This window comes from Perissodus microlepis, chromosome 7 (genome assembly GCF_051167445.1).
Source record: "Perissodus microlepis isolate ML-2025 ecotype Zambia chromosome 7, ASM5116744v1, whole genome shotgun sequence".
NCBI lineage: Eukaryota > Metazoa > Chordata > Actinopteri > Cichliformes > Cichlidae > Perissodus > Perissodus microlepis.
Window position 1 is genome coordinate 22,599,020 of NC_140467.1, and position 23,415 is coordinate 22,622,434.

The 23,415-nt window shown below is 39.7% G+C and overlaps 1 protein-coding gene across 6 annotated transcripts in view; it reads right to left on the reverse strand.

Moving 5' to 3' along the window:
• Positions 1-23,415, reverse strand: part of mgat4c (mgat4 family member C) — a 122,260-nt gene that overhangs the window by 33,835 nt on the left and 65,010 nt on the right. For 5 of the 6 annotated variants that reach the window (XM_084934224.1, XM_084934219.1, XM_084934223.1 and 2 more), the window contains one exon: positions 19,636-19,719. The gene's annotated coding sequence lies outside the window, so the exon portion shown is untranslated. Of the gene's footprint in view, positions 1-19,635; positions 19,720-20,097; positions 22,732-23,415 lie in introns of those variants that run through there. The other variant, XM_084934225.1, reaches the window with a different exon arrangement.

Sequence of the window (23,415 nt, forward strand, 5' to 3'; positions counted from 1 at the left end):
CAAACAATATGTGACTCCATTAATATCCACCAACTTAATATGTCAAAAACCTCCCAGTAACGGTTTCGCAGACTAGCTCTAAAAAAGCTAGCAGACACATGGCTCCAATACACACACAAACGAGCCGCAACAAAAACCACCAGTCTAATATTGTCTGGGTCTCTGTTGTGTCATCAACCCTTCTCTGACCGATGGTTTTGGTTTTCTGTGCTCTCATAATTCCAGCAGAGGTTAAATTAGTGGGGGGGTTGGAGGCTGAGACAGAGCCCTGTGCACTTTTTCATGTTCTTCATGATGTTCTTAAGTAGTTTTTCTCTCTTTTTTGGTGTAATATCCTGCTGGGGAAGCCAGGGCAGTGCCATGTCAATAGGTTTAATGATGTGGTGTTTGTGTACCTAGTAAAGTTTTAGTTAAGTATTGACAGCAAAATGCGGAAATGTCTCTTAGTGAGTTTCTCTGATTTTCTAATGGAGGATTTTTTTTTGATCCATTGTTAGATACAACAGTACTGACTGATGTTGCTGGATTACTGACAAACAGTCACGAAAAAATTAATTTGTCTTTTCACAAACCACAAAACGCACTTTAATGTGGGATTTTTTGCTTTTAAATCCCATCTCCTAGTTTAAAGAGTCCTTTCTTACACACTGGAGTCGTACCCAACACCTCCTCTGAGTGCAGGTTGCCACTAGCACTGACAGCGGTTTTCTTTATTCTCTTCTAAGTGACATATGTCATGATTTTTCTTTGTTCCCTGCACTGTATTGCTTGTGGTGTTTCCATGATAAAAGCAATTTTCTCTGTCATATCAACGCAGTCTGACACACAGGAGCAATAACAGGTGAATTTTTCATTTTGATATATACTTCCTCGTATCACTTTAAAGGTTTCCTCTCAAACAAACCACCGCCAAGCACACAGCACAGCCGAGACTTCTGTCTACATCCCCTCTAACATCTTATCGAGGCAAAACAACCCCCTGAGGCCACGCGCATGATTGTGGCCGCTGAAATTAGATTAACCGTCAGCTTACCGCTGTGTTTGTTGTGAGAGATCCAGCAGCCAAACATTTGACAAGAATGTCACATGGAAAACGGCCGCCACTCCGGCAAAGCTGTCAACCCTGGCATCTGACCTCTCGGTGCGTCTGAGCAGCAACAAGTGCTTTCCATCTCCTCCGACTGCGCAACCTGTCAATCTGCCTATTCAAAGATTTCCCCTTTCTCCAGGAAAAGCTCATTTTCCCTTCCCCATGGCCCAGTCACTCAGTGTCACTTCAGTTTAGATTTCACTGCCTCCCTGCAGCCTTGCACTGAAGCTCCTGCGGTGGGAGTTCTGTCTGTTGTTGTGGACCTGCTGTCCAATTAACACTGTAGGGGACGAGGGATTAAAAAACAACTTTCCGCTGAGTAGCAGGGCCCGTGTCTCTGCAAGATGTTGACACAAAGCAGTAGAACAGTCTTTCCACTGAGTCTTTCTCAATGTGTATTATTAAAAAATATTCATTAGCAAAACAGAAAATCGCATTTAAACACAGCAAAGTAAAACAGCTCAGAGCAAATATGTGTTGCCGATGAGTTATATGGACAGATTTTCTCTTTTTCCCTTCTTTTTTTAAGTTTTAAATGTTCTGTACCCAGATGCCCGCTGGTGAGGTGCCTGTTTACAAGACTCCTGTCAGACCTGTGGTCTGCCAACATCGCAGAGGGGTTGAATCTTAATACAGGAGAGATTGGAAGCTTGTCAAGCTTCCAATCTCCTACAGATTGCAGGACTGTCTGTGAGAGAAATGGGAGCCCGGTTCTGTTGGATTAGGAATTCACAGGAGCTGCTGCTTCTAGAAGAAGGCAACCCCATTTTCCCCACAAATCAATTCCAATTTTGCTCTTCATGTCAATATCCTGCTCATGGCTCACTTTCATTTAAGCATACTTGCTGTTTCCCATTATCCAGGCCTTTGGTCATGTTATTTTCATTTACATGATAACAACTTCCTGGTTATCAAATTGTGGAATGCCGTGATTACTTTAAGCAAGTAAGCAAGAGTTATTACATAGTCATAGTTTTGTATTCGTTTTTAATTTATGAACTTTTATTTTTAATTCAGTTTCAATTCAGTTAGTTCCCAGAGTTTGTCTTTCTTTTTTCAGTTTTGTTTTTATTGTTTTAAAATGTTTAGTTTTAGTTTTCTTCCATTGTTAGGTTTAGTGTTTTTAATTATTATTGTCCTGAGGAAATATATCAGAGGACAGATTTAGAAAAATCTGCATAAATATTCACATAATATTCAAATAAAACATAACTTCTTGAAATCAGTCTTTTAGACACCCAGAGTCCCAATAAACATCTCAGTCAACGCTTCATCAAGGCAAGTTGTAATTTAGTGTTTACCAAACTAACAGATACTAAAAATAAAAAGGATATTTCCTCTACATTTTTATTTTGCTTTAGTTAGTTTTCCAAGTTCACAAAATGATTTCAGATAGTTTATTAACATATTTTAGTTGACTAAAATGATATTTCATGTCTAATTTAAGTTTTTACTTTAGTTTATTATAATAACATTGCCACCAACGAGTGCCAGTCACTTCAGCTTTATGTTAAAGTATCTGGCCAGACAGGAAACTTTTCCTCTCTTCTGGTCAATTAGAAAGTTTAGTTCTTTAAAAATGTCCCTCAAGGCTTATTTATATGTACTGTCCTTCTCCTATGGATGGTTCCCAGCATTCTGCGGGTAGATTGCATTTTTTTTCTTGGCCTTCACATCACCTGTCAAGTTACCAGTGTGAGTGAATGTTATTGCAGCAGAGAAATTGCCCGAGGAAACATATTAAAACAGGGTCACAGGCTAGCTTTCCCCAGGGCTCCTTGTCAAATTTTCGTTTTGATGTAACAAGTATGTTTCAGGTGAGGTTGAAATGTATGCAGCAAACCATCTCAGAAATTATCATATTTAGAGTCTGGCTGCATCAGTAAATTAAATGCAGATATACTTTAATTGGGAAAATACCCCACTGCTTTCATTAGTATTTTTGCCAGAACCTGGTGGAGTTTAGATACATAGATGAAGAAACTTGAGCAGATGTACTCAATGAATGTGTTTTCTTATGTACACACAAGCACATCTTCTAGCTTTTCAAAACTGGATCAAATCGTTGTTGCTTATCGTCACAGCTCATCAAAGACTATATGGAAGTCAGAACACATATAAATATTAAAACCGCCCAAATTATATAGCTAGCCACATGTACAGTAAATACAGATAAACACACTGGAGATGCACAAACTCCATCAGTGCAGCCTTTAGAGCTTCACCGAGAGCCTCACATCAAAGAAATTGTGCTTTTCAAAACTTTTAAGCTGAATCTTCTCCTCTGGCTACTTTATCATGCTCTAAACACAGAAAGCAGTAATTAGAGTAACAAACATGTAAGGATGAAAGGATGGAGGGGCACTTTTGGGGGGTGAAGCTGGTGCAAAAAGAGCTGGCCAAACTAGAGCTAAAATGAGCAGATGTGTCTGCTATCAAATGGCAAAATGTACCTATCAACCCCATAATCACAAAATTGTCCCCAACAAAGGCAGATAATGCTTTTTGTCATTTCCTGTAGGTTATGAGTCACAGAGTAGAATATTACCTGGCAAGGGCTCATAGTTATGTACCTGCTTCAGTGGCACCTCTGCCCACTCATTTTGTTTGCCGAAACCCATTTCTGGGCCTCTGACTCATCACGTTTTATGAAATTTTCTGGATGGTAGCTTTTATCACAATAGCACTAATCACACCCTTCCTCAAACCACATTAATGTGACACTAAATAGACATGACATGACAAGTGGGAAAACTCAACACTGGATGTGAACTATAATTTGGAACTGAATAGATAACGGAGAGGGCCTCTGAATCTACATAGTGTGCCAAAACACCCTTTAAATTGCAAAAGCCATCCAATTAAATTCATGTCAAAGTAGATTCTGTTTTGAAAATGTGACTTTTTTTTTTTTTCTTCAAATTGCAAAAAAGCTTCAAGACAAACCCAAACAATGCTAAGGATGCAATGCTACACAAAGAGGATTTAACAAATACCCATGTGATAAAGAGACAGCGTCCATCAGGTGAGGAAACCAATGACCTCCGTCAGAGTAAGAGATTTCCTTGAGTAGAAGCAGAGAACAATGGGCACACACTCTGTACCAAATACTTTGTCTCGGGAATACCTAATGCACTACTTAGCTGGAGAGAGGCCAGATAATAAAGCTCAGTCAGGATCAGCGCAGCCAGCCTCCACTGACTCTACCCCCATTGTTGGATGCCTCACTCCCTGGGAGTCGTTGTACGTTATCAGTGCTCATCAAAGGCGCTGTCAGGAAAGTGTGGAACCGGGGCTTCCACACACTGTCCGAGACGCTACACACATTCAAATGAGACAGGCTTATTAATTCTTCAAAAGACACACAGCTTCGTTTTTCCCCAAGACTCATTTTGGTATATTTAAGGATGATAAAAACTCAGGCAGGGAGCTCTCCTGCCTCTTTCTGCTGTCTCTTTCTTTCTCACACATATATCACGCATACATGATGTAGGCCCATGCGTTCAGCTGATCTCAGGAAGATGTTATTTCTTGCTTTAAAATAGCCATCACGTTACAAAGCATGGAAATAAGGACATTTCAGGGACAAAACTGAGTTAAAAAACAAGTAGCGAAACCTGTGGTTGGCACTGGATGTTTCACAGCTAAACCTTATGCTTTGTTCTGCTGTCAGCAGCGAAATAGTGGGGTCAGACTGTGTTTATGATATAACCACATACCAAGAGGGCCTGAGTGGGAGAAATAAGTGTGTGTTCAGAAAAAAATAAATAGATAAGAAAAATAAAACATTCCCAGAGGAAAAAAAAAGTTTAAAGAAAAGCAATTTACTTTGGATTCCTCTAATAGAGTTACTTCAGCTACTGAGTTGACATGTGAAAGAAACAAAGTTGTTAATTCTGGAAAATGAAGCTGCCATTTTCTCCCCAACTAATAAGAGTTGTTTCACTGAATGAAAATGGAATCTCAGACAATAAGAGCTGCTTTACTGGGAGAGAACAGGAGCACAAAGCTTTAAAATTAATTACAACTCTTTTGCATTTTCTCTATATTGTCATGCGTCCCATTCTATGTGGAACATCAAAAGCTTTAATTATTCTAATTACTTGTACAATTGCGAGCAGGAAAGCTCCTTGAAACCAAAGGAAAACGCAAGTGTTTCCGTGGCAAAACTAGTCGTTAAAATGCACATAATTTGAACGTTATATGAGAACCTTAATTGGTGAATTCATGGCTATCAAGGGACCTCCTTCATTACAATTCAAGAGGCTCCTTCGTGGTGGCCATATTTTCACATAATGAATGTGATGCTTTTCCTCACTCAGTGCAATAACTAATTGGACAGACTGCCTCAACGCCCCCACTCTTCCAACACAGTCAAAATTAATATGGCAAGTGTTTTACTTGGAACCGACAACCCGAACATGAGAAATATGTGTTTATTCTACACAACAATACACCGGATTAACCACAATCTATTATCAGGCAGCCTCTGCATTAACTGCGGTTTCAAATGTATAACTTTCCATATCCAGCTTGAACAAATTATTCTAAGATGGGGCAAATCATGCAGAACAAATCAAAAAAACACTTAGTGAAGTAAACTTTTATTTGACTTGATAAAAAAAAATTTCTTATTCATTTATTAACATTTTGCATACTGTAATTTTGCAAGAGAAAAAGCGGAAAAGTTTTGAAACATAGTCCCTGCATAAAACAAAAACGACTTAGTTGTTAAAAAATAAGATCGTGCACTTTTTCTCCTTTTGTCAATAAAGAACTTATTAAGTATAAATTACACTAAGACATAAAAATAAAAATCTTTTTAAGCAGTGAGCTATTTATGATTATTTGGTGCTTTTCACTTTTACAATATTTTATTATATTTTTTACTGCATTTATGAAATTGCAGAACTAATATGATGCAACTAATATAATTACCAAAAAAAGAGAACAATGTGAATTGGAGGAAAATGGCTGTACTATATACAGTCATGTGAAAAAGAAAGTTTTCACAGGACTCTGTGCACGTCTGTGAAAACTAACTGCACCCTTACTGCTTCTGTAGGAATTAAGAGTAAGTAGCAGCCAGATGCTGCTAATTGAATGCATTTGATAGACCAATCATCAGCTGGTTTCCACCTCTATCAGAACAGAACTTTTGGAATTTTTCTTGTATGGAGCATTCAGGTGCATCTTAGCACTTTTCTCTTAGAAAAACAGCAGCATGGTCTAGATTTGCCATGCTTGCCAATTTAAACTGAACAAACCACAATACTGTTGCAACGATGTCCTTTAGACAATTTGGTGAAAAAATCAAACACTCAGTTAGCACGAACGCCTCATATCGACTATCCAGCACAGTTTTGGAGAGGTGATGATTTGGGCTTGTTTTGCAGACACAACCATGAACTCTTCAGTTATGCTTAATCAGTCTGAAGTCATCAGTCAGTTTCAAAGCTAAAGCTTGGTCTAAATTGGCTTAGTGACAATTAAACTGAATACATGTCTGAGTTATTTAAACAGATCAACAACAACAAACGCAGCAGCAAATCTACAATAGAATGGCTAAAATAAAGGGATCAAGCTGTTGCAACGGCCAAGTCAAAGTCCAGACCTCAACTCGACAGAAATACCGTGGCAGGACTTTAAGACAGACGTGCATAAATGAATGTGTGCAAATCTCAATGAACTGGTGCAATGGCTTAAAAGCAGAGTGGCAGAGATGCCACAAAGTCTCACAGAAAAGGATTAGTTAAAGTTATTGCTGCTAAAGTTGATTTCACAAGCGACTATGGAAGCCCGTTTCAGCCACAAAAAAAAAAAAAAAGGATCCATAACTCGAGATTTCGAGTTATTTTCCTGAAATCTCGAGTTATTTTCTCAAAATTTCAACTTATTAAAGTAACTTGAAACTTGAAAACTTGAAATTTCGAGTTAGCGCTGCCATTCAGTAATCTACGTGAATAACATCATTTCCTTGTTACCCGGAAGCTGAAGCCCTCAGCTACAAATGCTACAGCTAAGCTACCGGTATTACATCCAGTCATGAATGCACAGTTTGCTGAGTATTTTCAGCGTGGCTTCAAAAATGATGAAATCCTTGTGCTATTAGCTGAATCACATGGCGTTACTATCAGCCAATGTACTCGCGAAAGAGCCAATTTGTTGTGATCTGGTTTTGAGTGCGCGTTACTCTGCGCCATATGCTTCCGGGTAACAAGAAAGTGACCTCATTCACGTAGATTACTGATTGGCAGGGCTAACTCGAAATTTCAAGTTAATTAGTTGAAATTTTGAGTTAATAAGTCAAAATTTCGAGTTATGGATACTTGTTTTTTTTGTTTTTGTTTTTTTTAGTGGTGGAAACGGGCTTTCATAAGCGACTGACAGCTATTGAAAAATAAAATGATGAGTCTTGTTTATTACAGCACAGTGTTCATTTTGTAAATTCTGGTTTGGTTTAAAATATAACAGCACAATAAAACCCTGTATAATTAAGGACATGGCAACAGTGTGATTGAAAATTTGAACATAGTTTGCTCTCAGTTTCTCCATTTCCCCTGTCACTTGAAACCTCAGGTTTAAAAAACTAATAAATAAATAAAAACAAACAAATGAAAAGCCCAAGATAAATCACACAAAATTTGCAATTTCATGCTTAAAGATTATAGTCCATATACCAATGGGTGACGACACTGTGGTTACAAAACTTTTTGCATATAGCTAGTGGCAGAAAACCAAAGCTTACAGTATTTTCCAGCACTAGGATAGTTTAGGTATAATCTGCATAAATGCAGGAGTCCTTAGTTTATAGGGGAGGTTGAAATAAATGCAGACATGTAATAGTCAAAGGAGCTTGCAAAGAAAAGCGTCTGGACTTCTTTAAGTTACTTGAAGACGTTTCACCTCTCATCCGAGAAGCTTCTTCAGTTCTAAGGTCAAATGGTGGAGAGTCCCAGATATAAACCTAGTGGGAGTATCCCCCCACAGAGGGACAAAAGGACCCCCTGATGATCCTCTAATCGCCTGAGCCAAGGTGTGAAAGCGGGTGTGGGTCCCAATCAGCCAGAGTTTCGGGTGTGTTCATTGTGAAACCTGGCCCCACCTTATCATGCGAATTCCTGAGGTCAGATGGCCCAGGATGTGAGTGGGCGTTAAGGCGTCTGGGAAGGGATCTCAAAACTGGATTATAGATGGCAGAGAGTTGGTGTCGTAAACCCCCGCCTCTGTTCAAAGATGGTCGCTCACAGTGGACATAGATGGCTTCTTTCACTCCTCTTTCAAACCATCTGTCCTCTCTGTCCAAAATGTGAACATTGGCATCCTCGAAAGAGTGTCCTTTATCCTTAAGATGCAGATGGACTGCTGAGTCTTGTCCTGTGGAGGTGGCTCTTCTGTGTTGTGCCATGCGCTTGTGAAGTGGCTGTTTGGTCTCTCCAATGTAGAGGTCTGGGCATTTCTCGCTGCACTGTACAGCATACACCACATTGTTAAGTCTGTGTTTTGGCGTTTTGTCTTTCGGGTGAACCAGTTTTTGTCTGAGCGTGTTGCTGGGTCTGAAATGCACCGGGATGTCATGCTTGGAGAAAACTCTCCTAAGTTTTTCTGATACACCGGCTACATAGGGGATGACAATGTTGTTGCGTCTGTCCTTCTTATCCTCCCTCGCTGGTGTCTGGTCTTCTTTTCTGTGCCTCTTTGCTGACTTTAAGAACGCCCATTTAGGATAGCCGCACGTTTTGAGTGCTTCCTTTACATGTGTGCAAGCATGACATCCCGGTGCATTTCAGACCCAGCAACACGCTCAGACAAAAACTGGTTCACCCGAAAGACAAAACGCCAAAACACAGACTTAACAATGTGGTGTATGCTGTACAGTGCAGCGAGAAATGCCCAGACCTCTACATTGGAGAGACCAAACAGCCACTTCACAAGCGCATGGCACAACACAGAAGAGCCACCTCCACAGGACAAGACTCAGCAGTCCATCTGCATCTTAAGGATAAAGGACACTCTTTCGAGGATGCCAATGTTCACATTTTGGACAGAGAGGACAGATGGTTTGAAAGAGGAGTGAAAGAAGCCATCTATGTCCACTGTGAGCGACCATCTTTGAACAGAGGCGGGGGTTTACGACACCAACTCTCTGCCATCTATAATCCAGTTTTGAGATCCCTTCCCAGACGCCTTAACGCCCACTCACATCCTGGGCCATCTGACCTCAGGAATTCGCATGATAAGGTGGGGCCAGGTTTCACAATGAACACACCCGAAACTCTGGCTGATTGGGACCCACACCCGCTTTCACACCTTGGCTCAGGCGATTAGAGGATCATCAGGGGGTCCTTTTGTCCCTCTGTGGGGGGATACTCCCACTAGGTTTATATCTGGGACTCTCCACCATTTGACCTTAGAACTGAAGAAGCTTCTCGGATGAGAGGTGAAACGTCTTCAAGTAACTTAAAGAAGTCCAGACGCTTTTCTTTGCAAGCTCCTTTGACTACGATGACCTGGATGACTGAGAACCTTCACAGACAGACATGTAATAGTTCTCCACAATTTCATTGGACTAAAAGATGATATATCCTGGGTGCATTTACATTAACATTAACTAATTTAAATGTAGCTATGACTAAAAAAATAATATATTTATACTTACATTTACTGGCTGAACAGGCCAGCCTTGTAAAGTACCATGCCACCTTGTCTCACGAGTGAATTGGATAATGTGGTGAGGCTCACCCTCAGGTGCAGGGGATCTCGCCACAGGGGCAGATGACACTTACACAGGTCGGATCTTTCGGGCACAAAGCCCAGCTGACTTGTTTGGCAAAGCCAGCAGCGACTGCCAGGGGGTTAGAGGTTAGCGTAAGCCACTCTGGGCCACCACAGCCCACTGACTCTGAACCGTAAGGTCAGCGGCGGGACTGTAGAACCCCTCTGCTTGATAAAGCACTCCAACAAAAAACACACAAGCAACACAAACATGATAACTGGAGGGGGGAAAAACAAAAAAAACAAAACAAAACAAAAAAACCTTTCAAGAGGATTACGGCTGCTTCAAGCATGGAATATGTGCAGTTTTATCTGTTATCTATTTATCACACAGCTTAAACACAAAAGATTTTTAAAAAAGTACAATTTACATGAGTAAATGCTGCAAATGTTTACCCTTTTTTTTAGATCAGTTTCTCAAAAAGCTATTGAAAAGGTGGCCTATTTTACAAATAAATGCTTTGTTTGTCAGAATATGTTCGATTTAAAAGCCCACTTACACTTTCTATCACAAATAAAAGCTGAAGAGAAAATACAATACCAAAGAAAGCAGATACAAGTGAGGCAAAGAAAACAGCAAATCTAATAAGCTTGTTTTCTTCTCCTCCTTTTCTCTCTCTCTTATGGATAAGTCGCTGCATTTGGATATGTCCACATGCATGTTTGTTCTGCTCAGACACTTTTTCAACATTTGATTACTGCAGCAGAGACACTGCCAGAGTGCTTTCCATTTTCATATTTGTGTGGTGACTGAAAAAAAAATGCATTATAAAATCTAAACCTAATACATTTGTTGGCAACATAATGAACCCCAGTAACCAAGAGGGAAAGTACAAATATACAGATGCATCTTCTTAGCCCCGAGCATGTTAGCATCAGTGTCAGTTTCTCAACAGAGTCCTTCGAGGCTGATGGCACAAAAGATACTTCCGTTTGAGAAATGATGGAGTTGGAGGGCTAAAGAGCTCCTCCCTCCACACCTCTATCCTCTCCACATGGAAAGATAATTGTCACCTCCTTACCCAGCGAGACGGGTGTATTTCTGTGACCTATACTAGGTACACTTCCCCTCTTTTGTGCAGCCTGAGATGTCACAGTGGTTTGCCATAATTACTTTTGCTGATAGAGGTGAGAGAGGACATTTGCATCAGATGAGGTGCCGAGTGGTTGGGTCTCACCACTCGCCATATGCAGCTTTTAATGTCACCGTAATCTCTAAAGGTTAGCACTGGCAGCACCACTGTATATCTCCACAACCAGCTGAATCAGTGGTTTGGAAATAGGTTTGACATTGAGTTCGAGTAAACGTCAGAACACACGAGTCTCACACACACACACACACACACACACAAACGCACATACACACACTTTAAAAAACAAATGTCTGCATTTTCCCTCGCACACACTTCCTTTGTTGCACCTTTACACTAACACTTTGGGGCAAGATTGGTAAGGACAAGCTGTGATTTCAGCAACCAACTCTTTAAAAACTCTTCGGGCTACAGAGATAAACATGTACACAGTGTGCTGCTCACACAGCTTTGTTGTCAGAGATTCTCCCCTTTTAGTATCTGCTGCTTACAGCAGTAATTTGCCTAACCTGCACATCTACGTTATCAACAAAAGAGCTCAAATCCCTGCCGATTATTTGCTCAGTTTACAGATGCACATTGCATGGAATAATAAAACAGAAAATTGCCAACAGCAAACATTAACTCTAACCCTCAACTGATAACATTCTTTTGGAAATTAGGCAGCATTTGTCTACATTTGAGCAGAACGGAAATCTGGCCATGAATAAAAGCCAGATTGAGAATTCTAGCTTCATTTTGCTGATTGTTGGAAATTACATTTATCTGCTGAGAGAAGTTTGGAAATGCTCTCCTTTAACTGGATAAGTCAAAATATTATCAATAGACAGAAAAAATGTCTTAAGCGTTAATGATTTTATAAATGAGGCTCTGAGTGATATATGATCAAATCCCTCTGTTAAACATTCAGAATATTGATACGATTCAAACATTGATTGATTCAAATATTTGATATATGCAATAATACAGTTCACTGAAGAGAAGATTTGAGGCCTACAGAAAAGTGATTTTCTGTAATTTTCACAAATTGCCTTAAACAATTTTATTTTACCTGTAATTTTTTTCTGAAATGAAATGTTTTCTGAGATATTTCAGTGTGAAAATCATAAAAAATATTCATTTGAAGTAATCATTATTAAAGGTGTATATTGGAAATTAGGTATTTAAATTGTTGCCATTTTACTCCATCCTTACTTGTTCAACTTTCTGCAAAATCTCACATTAAGACAGTTGTAGAAGTCCTGAGATAATCCAATTCCTCCTTGGTATAATAAAGAAGAAACTCACAGGTAAGACACAAACCTTACTGGAAGTTCTTTTAGTTTTTTATTAGCTTGTTTTCAGTCAAATTCACAATATAATATTCCAACGTTTTGTTTTTAAAGTTATAACGTTTAAATTTTTCACCACTAGACATCTCTAGCAGCCAAATGAGTTATTTTTTCTTACCCCTCCCAAATGAAATGCATTATTCTTCCACTGGTGGCCGTTTTGCTTTGATGTAAACACGAGTGCTTCACCTAAATTTGCAACTAAAAACAGATAAAGAGGTGGACGTGTTACCGAGATGGTGAGCTCAGATAGAGTGAAAGAAAACTTTTTTCTAGCGTCTAAAACAAAAGTGCTGTTCCTGTAAATCGCCATTAAAACCTTTACTGGGAAAAAGCCAGTGGGAGTCATTCATCAAAGCACCTGATCAACTAACACTGGCGTGAAGAAAAGTGAACTTTGTAGCTGCTTCATCCACCGCTGTTTGTGTTAGCAAAAAAAATCAGCAGTAAGGCAGAATTTGTATTCAACTATGCAGATTACTGTTTAACACCATGTTTAAATTATACAGCTTGCTGAAGGCTCACGGTAGCCGTCCTATTTTATATGGAAGCGATACCTGCAACAAACAGGGGTGAGTCTAAAGGGGGCCACGGGGTGTACTAGACCATATTAATTACAAGGCTTTTGTAAACTTTTTCAGATTGAAATTGACATAATACAAATTGTGTATGAAAAACCTTTTTCACAAACCAATAATATTGTAAATGGGCCAGTAATTATGAGCTACGGACAACTTGTTGCTAGTAAGTTGTTAAATTAGACATTGAATTATTATTAATATTCATTAGCATTTACACTATCATAATTTTATGTCTTCAGCTTCACAAAAACTTTGCATCAAAGCACAGGGCAAACTTCAGAATGCTGATATCCTCACTTTTCTTCATTGTAGCCACCACATTATCTTTTAAAGGCTTACAGATACAAACTCACTTATTCACTTACACACTAAAACATGCACAAAAACTCATAAACATGAACACACACCAATCTACCTCATCCAGGAGAAAAAAACACTGTCAGAACTTGTTTTCCCTCCTATTAACGTCAGAGTAAAGGTAAATGTTTTCTGCCTTAGTTTGGATTGCTTATATTTTATTTGACCTTTTACTGTCCTTGAGATTATGTTGAGAAAATGTTTTCATTAAAATTTAATATAGCACATAACACACATTCAAAGGGTTGAGTTGTTGTTTTTTTTACAGATGTTTTCTGCCTTTAAACTCTTTTGAATATTTATTATTGCTCATTAATAAGACCAATGTATTTCTTATTCGATTACTCAATTAATCGATGGAATAATCAACAAAAGACTCGATAACTAAAATAACCGATAGCTGCAGCCAAAGACTGGATCCAGATTTACATTCGCTCCAGCGTTTTTCCCTGTCTGTGGAAAGATGTCAGTCCAATGTTTACCTCAGCTCTTTTCTAAATGATGACAGCGATAGTGAGGTGAGTAGCTGAGGATATGGCTGAAGTTTTCTGTCAGTAAGATGGCTGTTTTTGCTATTATTAGCCTCTGTTAGCTGCTGTTAGTGAAACTGTCTTTGAAGTGAATGTAACTTTGTTTGACTTTGACACTAAATGAATGAACTATGCTATGTGAGAAAGTAATCAAACGGTTTATCAGATGGAAAGTGTGACTTCAAGCCTACCATTAGCTGGCATAATGTTAGCTTATAATGCTTATAATTTCGTAATGTTTAGCTTATAACTTGCTGTAGTTGTTGTTTAAAGCCCTCACTTCAGATCAGGAAATGAGGGTTGAGGTGAGAAGGAAGAGGCTTTTATCGCTGCTGGCATTGTTTCTTTCCGTTCCTGCAGACACAAATTGAAATGTTCCTCCACGGCTCCTATGACTTCTCTTCTTCTCAATCTTTAATGTTATTCATATGTGGCTGGTCTCTAGCCACTCACATAAAATTTGATTAGTCGAAAGAAAGACCTATTGTATCCACTGTATTCCAATATGGTGGGGGAACATGGCGGAGTCCGCAAACCGCAAATCCACTCTTATGTATTTTTAATGAATTAATTCTAAATTTATGAGAATGAATCCATTTGTTGAAAGACATAATTACACACTGTTTTGCTTTGAGGATCACTATGGGCACAATATGTAATACTCAAGCACTGAATTGAAATACCCCTTGCCATTTCACTCACAGCAAAACTGAAGCATGATGATGTATCAAATTGGTATTATGTTACAGAAATTGCATTTGAGAGTTGGCTAATGAACAAATGATTAAATATTTGAAATCAATTTGGTAATCCAGACAGAAAACGTATCTGCTGGTTTGTCTGATTTTAAAATGACACACTGAAGTGCACAGTGAACCGGCAAATTCAAAGATAATTCTTATATCAATAGTTGAAAGCAAGAAATCACTTGCAACCCTCTGAAGGCTGAAATTTAGATACGTCCTTGAATCCACTTAACACTTGCACACTGGTGCTGTAAAGGTGTATAGCCCAAAACAGCCTGCATCTCTCTGTCTTTGTGCCATTGTTTTTATTCCTCCCAATCTCCCACTCTGTGAGAACGGTTCAGCCTTTCATAGTCTCCAAATCCCACACCTCCCAGAGCAAATGCGTCTGCTCATCACACTTTCTCCATTCTCTTCATGTTTCTTCCTTTTTTCTTGTGTGTTTCTGGGATTTCGGTAACATTTTCACAGTGCCAGATCCTTGCCTTGAGACAGCGTGCATGTGCCCACACCTCTCCACCTCCTAAAATACACATACATAAACACAATGAAAGAAGATATGCACACGCCTCGCCTGGAGCCTGGCCCCTCTGTGCTAGTCTACCTCAGAGAAGCCGAAGCTTGGCATAGAGAGGAGGTTCCGGTGGATTCTGTGCTCCGCCTGCCAATGCTGCTCTTTTGATCTGCAGCCAGCTGATGACAGATCTACATTAAGCTCATAGTCTTCACTCCTTCGCTCTGTTTCTCCTCTCCTTTTCCCTGACACTGGGGCAAGATGCTACCATAAGTCAACGAGCATTGGTGGGAATCAAGATTCATATGGGGTTGACTTGTCAAGTCTCTTCTCACACCGAGCTGAGAGAAATGAAGAAGGCTGAGAGGGTTACCAGCATGCAGAAAAATATGTGGGTGTACGCTAAAGATAGCGCCATTCCAACAATCTAGGGGCAAGCTTTACACATCTCTGATGTGCACCTCCAAGAAAAATCCACACTTTAATGCGTTAACTTTAACACTTACGGATATTGTTAAATTATTTTTCTAAAATGAAACTAAATAACCTCGATAAAAGGCCGTCTCCTGCAGTTAAGACACACTGAAGTAAGAAAGTAGTAAGTCTTGTTAAGATTTTATCACAATCATTAGGAGACTATGAGGTTGCAAATAATGTAAAAATGTGTTTGTCTCCTCTTATGATGAATTTCTGTCTTTGTGAGTGATGAATGTGGAAAATATGTTAAGACAGAAGTCATGGGGTGTGAGTAACTGACACTAAAAATTAGACATTTAAGTATAGTCAGTGAACAATAGTTCTCAAAACTCTATTAGAAGCAAGAACAAAGAAATAGCTTTCAAGAGTAACTTTCACTCAGCTGAAAAATGGAATGTTAAGATTTAGAGGCAATTTTAATTTGCAATGAAAGCATGTTATATGTCTAAGCTATGTATTCTCCTGGTGGGGTTCAAATTTAATTAGAAAATGAAAAGCTTAACGAACATTAAGGGTTTCTAATATGTCTGGTGGTTCAGCATGCATAAAAAAGTTCTAACAAAGACATGTAATTTCAAAAGCTGGAATCAATACCGTTCCTTCTACTCATAACCTCATCAGAAACAGCTACTTTGTTCAGTTGATCAACTGTTATTAGAAACGGACTAGGTAGCCATGTTTCTGCAAACTACTTGTGCAGAAATTGTCCTCATCCACTTTAATGTTTGTGTTATGATGCATTTATCCAAACTGATATGTGCCAATGAAAAACTGCACTCCAGCAGAAGAGTGAGCGTGATGGCTAACAGCTGCTGATGAATGAGGAGTGACGGGCAGTGATGGAGACTCACCATTAGAAAAAACACAACCAGCTGTTATTTCTAAAGGGGATAATTTGCTTATTCCTGCACTATGCAGCAGGAATGGCTTGCCATCATATTATTTGGCATGGCGGGTGGTTTAGAGTGAGGTGTGACTTTGTGGTAATAGGTGACAATGTCTTTTTTGTTTTAGTCACTAACATTCTCAATCTTTTTTCACACTCAGTATAATTTTAAAGCTGAAGAAGGGGGAAAGGAGATAATGTTCAACAGGAGCCAGCTGTATTTTTTCTGCGTGTGTGTTTGTCATTACAGAGCTGCACTTTGATTTACTGGTGTGCTGGTTTTGTGTGGGCTGTAAATTGGTAATCTGTCTGTCACCGTGCTATTCAAATGGTCACTGTAAAGCTCCTGTGAAGAGATCAGGCCTGTGACCTATGGTACACTTTTAAAGATCATTTGGGAGGTATGAAGAGTAGATTGCAGACATATGGAAAAGTAAACACACACCTTGTGTTTTCATCTTTGCTGTGTTTGGATTTTAGCGCTACTGATGCAGATATTTCACGCAGAGACAGAAAACTGAACAAATATGAGAGTAATCATGAGAGTAAGGGTGCATGTGGGCACAAGAAAGAGAAGGCATGACGATAGCAATGCATTTGCTGTGAATGTGTACCTCATACCTAACACTCACAACATAGCTGCCTAGAACTAGCATTCATTATCACTGCATCTATTGTGAAACATCCTTAAAATGTCAGCTGAAAAGTGTTGGAAATGCATTGAAATGATGGCATCCTTTCAAGCTGTCTGTGACCATGTTGCATCAATTTAACATGAATTAAAATGTTATTGCAATGTGTTCTGTGAAAAATAACTTATTCGAGCTCTATGATCTGTGTTTCCATGAATACGTTTCACTCAGTCAGTGGTTTCAGATCAGAATCACTGAGGATCATAAAGTAGACTGTTGCTTAATTGGTCTGTTTTAGCAAATTTGAGTCAGTTTTACCAAACTCTATTGTAAACACAATTTTCTTTCCTGCAGGAAATTTATGGATTCCTGCTGCCAGTTTCAAAAAATGTGTTTCTTTTGCTGATAGTAGAGCCAAGCATATGTTAATTTCCTGTCCTCATACACGACACTGCATGTGATATTCTTCAAACCCAGCTCTTCTAGACTTGCCTGATTTGAAATCTAAGCCATGCTCTGTGCCATGCTGTCCTGTAGAAGAAACAGCTGTTTGCATGAATGTTTAATGTACACCCACACTGGTATGCCATTTCAACAGATGAGAATGTGGAGGATCACCTCAATCCTTGATTTAAGCTATTTGAAGTCCCTGCCATTTCAGAATGTCAAATGCCTCATTCTCTGGAGAGCGCCACTTAAAAATGTTATAGGTTAGCAAAGCAACAACAGCAACATCAGTTTACTCAAACTGTGGCACATACAGTACAGTGATATACGTATATATATTGTAGTAGGTACGAAACATACTAGTCGTTTAATCTAATTGTTTTGCATTTTTATTGATACCCAAGGCAGGTAAATAATTGTGTTCTCATCTTATGCAGCCATCTGCCACCAGATAGAGCATCACTGGTGAGAAACGCCATGAATCCATTATTATTATTATTAAAGATTAGATTTCGGAGACAACCATCATAAATGAGCTTCATATGAAAGGTGGATGGGCTTTCCCTTAGCGATAGAGAGAGGAGTTCAGTCGTTTGGGTGGGGCACAGAGTAGAGCTGCTGCTACACATCGAAAGAAGACAGCCGAGGTGGGCTTCTCCTGGGTAAGGTGTTCCGACTGGGCATGTCCTACTGGTAGCAGGACCCATGGTAGACTCTGGACCCACTGGAGCAAACAAATCTGTTGGCTGGTCTGGGAACGGCTCAACATTTCCCCAGATAAGCTGGAGGAAGTGGTTAGCGAGAGGGAGATCCTTCTTCAGTCTTTTGGAAAGTAATTTTTTGGAAAGGAATTTGTCATATTTTATAATACTTTTATTTTATTTTATAATACGCTAACTTTTGTGGTAACACGTTTTCATATCGTATTTAACATCTGTCTATTTAAAAAAAATTTCATTTTCTGAAGTATAACGAGCAATGTTGATACTGCATGTGAGGTGCCACACAATTAAGAAGCATGATTTGTTATTAAAGAATTAATAACGAAGAATTAAAGAATGATTAATGGGTTAAAATGCCTTTGTTTAATGAGTTTTTGGCATTAAATGGTTCTTAGATTTAGTAATAGCATATGTACATATATCGGTTATTATATCACTTAAAAAAACAAGAATTAGGAGCAACAGTTTGGCTTTTTTATTGTAGAGTACACATTGTTACAGTACCAATAAACTTACCAGTGTCATATAATCATAGTAACATCAGTATCTCATTCAGAGAATCATGCACACCTGCGGAGATAGCTAATAGCTCGATGCTACTCTAAAACTGAGGTGATAAACTTCAATTGTGCACTAGCCAGTAAGGAATAATAATAATAAGGAAGTAAACAAAGCTGATTTAACAAGTGAAATCCCAGTATATATTAATGAAAAATCACACCACATGTGCACAAACACAGATTTGTCTTGTCACGTTGTTTTGCATTCATATTTCAGAATCAAATTAAGAGGCCACTTTGGGTTTTTGCATTTCACCTAAACAATAAGTACTTCGTTTTCTTTTTACCAGGTTCCTGTAATCTTACACCATCTATCTGCAAAAAGCACTCCAGTGAAATAAACTAAAATGTAAACACCACAAGTGGAACATGTTGTCCTGTACAGAAGAGCAATGCGACCGTCGATATGGCTGCGGGTTTACAATTGTTGTACTTGGCGACTGCTGTCTGTATCACACAAGTGTGAAAAGCAATAACACCACCAAAGTGCAACTGTTCGCGGTCAATATTTTCTCTCCCTGATAAACCCTCTGGGCAGAAGCGCTCCTTAGTCTAGCCAACGCAAACACAGCTTTGCAGCTTCAATCTGTCACACAGTATGAATATGGAGCCAAAAATAAATAAATAAACATTATCGTTGCAAATCCTTTTCTTGTCACTGTGCATTCTCAGTTTTACAAAGGAATCATCGAAACAAAGTTTAAGCACTCCCAAAAATGTTTCAGATTTCTCCTAAAACTAAATTAGCCTTCATTGCTCCTGAGCTGCGAGTCTGATTTGCTTTACCTTTTCTAATGTCACTGCTCTGCAGGGGATTTACATTTACTTTGACTAGACACAAGCACACTGCAGATTTGCGACACACATGCAAAAACAAAAAAGGAATTTAAACGCACCTTGTAAAAGTCAGATGTGTCTGTAGGAGAAAGTCTGCAGGTTGACATGGACGGGATACATGAGCACGTCTACCTCAGCTATATCTGGAAAAACAAAGACACCCAAAATGCCAAGGTTATTTCACACATCATTTACAGCATGTAGCCTTATGCACACATCAATATAGAGAGCAGTGAGTTATCCACATATCCTATAATGCCATAATGATGGAAACAGGAGTGCGTGGGAAACATGAGATTTACAAAGTTTACAGAGATACTGTTCCAACTTACAGCACCCACACAGCACTCATGCACACCTACAGACACATGCGTTAGCACCCCCCACCCACCGTCCACACACACACACACACACACACACACACACGCACATATGCACACACAAACATACATACAATAAACAAGCATTCAATTCCCAAAGCAGCGATAAGGCTCAACACACTCTGTTACCCAGTGGCTTACTTTTAAAGATGAATCTCAAGAGTCCCCTAAGGAAAACAGCACTTTGCCAGGAGATGTCCAGGAACGTTAACTGTCACCGTCTCTCTCCACACTCAGACACTGACGGCTGTGATGAGAAGGTGCGGTGCTCCCACACTGAGGCAGGGTAATTGGCTAGAGATGATGGGCCATAAACATACATCACAGGGGCGGCGAAGCGCCAAGCAGACAGCTAACTAAGATTCTCCTTCGACTGCGTGGCTCTTGTTTGTCGTATGCACACGTACACACATGCTCCTCATTGTCTTCCTTTCCCTGGATATTCATGCTCTTTGAACACAGGGGCTAGCCTCCAATTTTCATAACTCAAAAAGAAAAAAAAAAAAGATCCTGCCATTCTCTTTAATCTATCACCATAAACCTGATATGGCACATTGTATATTCTGTTCAGACCCTTTCACCCATTTCTTGGCATCATGACCATACCCAGAGGATGCTCTTTCCTGGCATTATCATCCACTGATATATAATAGGCACTACCCATTCAAAATGCATCATCACCATAACAGATAGGATGCCCTCTGTCTCACCATTACTACCACTACACAGTGGAGGATAATAGGCTATCCGCTCCTGAGGTGCTATCGCCACGGCACAGACTTTCCTTCTATTACCATAACACTTCTGTCATAATAAGCTGAGAGAGCCTCGCAGTCATGACCACAGCTCTCTGAGAGGAGGTCAGTCATGTCATACTGTTTGCTCACACACTGGTAATTGGGAGAAATAAGGCTGGGTAAGGAAGTAGCAGTGGAGCTGCCCTTTCTTCTCAGTGTTTGCTGTGCAAGGCAGCTATGACGCTATGATCCAGCAGCGCTGCTCAGCCGTTTGTTGTGTTTTAAAAAGCAGCAAAATAAAGTCAACAAGGAAAACAGTGCCAGCTAATTTGGCTCGCAAAATTGCAGCTGTTTGCGACATCTCATGACGCTCGCTCATATTGGACAGCTCCTACGAAACAGCACTGCCCGTCCTAATGCCGTGAAATGGAATGGGGGAATTATATCAATAAAAATATACTTCATTCATCATACGCTTCTTTTCTGCGTTTTACAGATTTAGTTTGACAGATTTGCATGACCACATTTTTTTTCCTGGACACGCGACAACCTAAAGACCCTTTCACTCTCTCAGCAGACTAGAACTTCAAGGGGAAGAGTAAAACTGATGGCACGGAGTGGAAGAGACAGGGGGGTACAGGCAATGTGCTCATTATTCAGAGAGACACTCGAGGCCACAGGAACCGGCACACTTCATTTTTCTTGTCAAACTTCGACTGGCTTAATGGCATGTTCACAGCAAGTGGTGAGACAAAGAGATGGTGTGGCCAGGCCAGGATGTGGAAGTAGTGTCAATCACAACACAGGTCGCCATCGTAGTGGTGGATAGCCTACATTCTTTTAAACGGTAGATCGCCTGAGTTGCCAAAGCTCCTGAACGTGACACAGTGGCAAATAAATATGTCTCGTCTGTCAGGGAAGGAGATGGGAAATACAGTAAGGCTAGTTTTCAAAGAGCAAGCTAAAATATGGTCTCAATTATACTCGTAACTACTGAGAGGCACAGATGCTCCTATTGTTCCTCCCATTCCACATCTTTCTGAACCCTACGTCAATATTGCCTTCATTACTGGTGCCATCGATATGGAAGGCAGCTGCCAGAAAACCCGGCTGTATCCACAACCCATCATCCAAACACCAATTAATCATCCACCCAGCAATTACACAATATACCTTTCACTGATTTCGAACACAGTGATTCTTTTTCTGTTTAATTTATATACAAGAAGCGCTCATGTTTGCAAGTCATGCAAAGCAGTCTCTTCCTGTTCTATATATTCCCTGGACTGGAACTGTATTTTGATCAGAGAGATGATGGGGCAGGTGTTTTGGTGCGGCTTCATGTCAGCAAGAAGCCTCATTCCATCGCAGTCCAAGCCTCTTTTGTTCAACTCCTAATTGGGATAATTTATTGTTCTAACAGAAAGAGCAGCTGTGGCTTTACGGCGTAGCACCAATTAAATCCAGATGCTAGAGTGAAAAGATGGGGATGAACGTGACTTGGGGACCAATCGCTAATATTAATTCAGATCCCTGTGAGATACATGTAACAAGCTGGGATGAGAGATTCTTTTCAACACATTGCTTTTGGGCTGATACTGAAAATGTGCAATTTTGAGGGAGATTCGTGAAAATGGTCACGATCAGATCTCTCAGACATTATGAAAGATTTCGAACAATGAATGAAATTATGTGCTAGATTAAACAGAAACGAAGATCTCGGGGACAAGGACTGTGGCTGCAGCGCATGAACAATCACTGGATTCTGAAATCTTGCTCTAGTTTAACTGTTGTTAAAGAAGTTTTTCCACCCAAAATGGCTCTGACACAGGATCAGGTGAATATGAGCGTGAGATCTGGGGAATAAGGGGAGCAACTGAGTGAAATCAGGTCGCTGTAAAGATTTCTCCAGGGCAGGTCTAACCCCGCCATACTGTGCTTGGCCCGCCTGCCTCTTCAGTCGAGGCTCTTTAGACGAAGAGCCCTGGGGACAGACACAAATGTGAGTAACACAGAGAATGGAGGCAGCATGAGGTCAGCACCTCAGAGCTGCAGCTCAAATAGTAATCGCAGATACATAGTGACTCCTTAAGGCTTAAAATTCAGAGGGAAAAGAGAGCAAATAGTGAGAACGTCCATAGAAAGAGCCTCCTTTTGTTTCTTAATTTGACTTCGCTCTAAAGTTTTAATGAAGTATTTCTGTGCTTTGCAGCTATTTACTGTAAACAGGAGGTACGACATGTTTAATATCTAAAATGCTTACATAGAATTGCAAATTTCTTCAACAACAAGAAATTCTGCTTTGGATTTTGGTTGTAAAATGCAAAAAGAAAAAAAATGCTCATCTTTGAGGAACCATTTTAAATATTACGCTAGCACAAAATGGTTAAGGAGTATGGTAATATGTAGAGCACAAGGTAAAATCTAGGCAGAGCTTGTTTCTTTCTGTCCATTTTAAGACAGTAGTACCTTGTGAATACCTTGTGCTACCATGATACACTAAATATCCGCATAAAGCTAGCCTTCTCTTCTTTCCAGAACTGTTTGAATTTTTTCTCTAAAATTTTGTCTCGCTTCTAAAATAAAGACTTCAGAATGACTCCTTGACAGCCATTCATCCACAAGCAGTAGATGGATCAACTGAAAGGCCAAATGGATCTCTTTGGCTCTGTGTCATGGCTGTATTTTTTTTCTATTTCTGTGAGAACAGATACTGTTCATC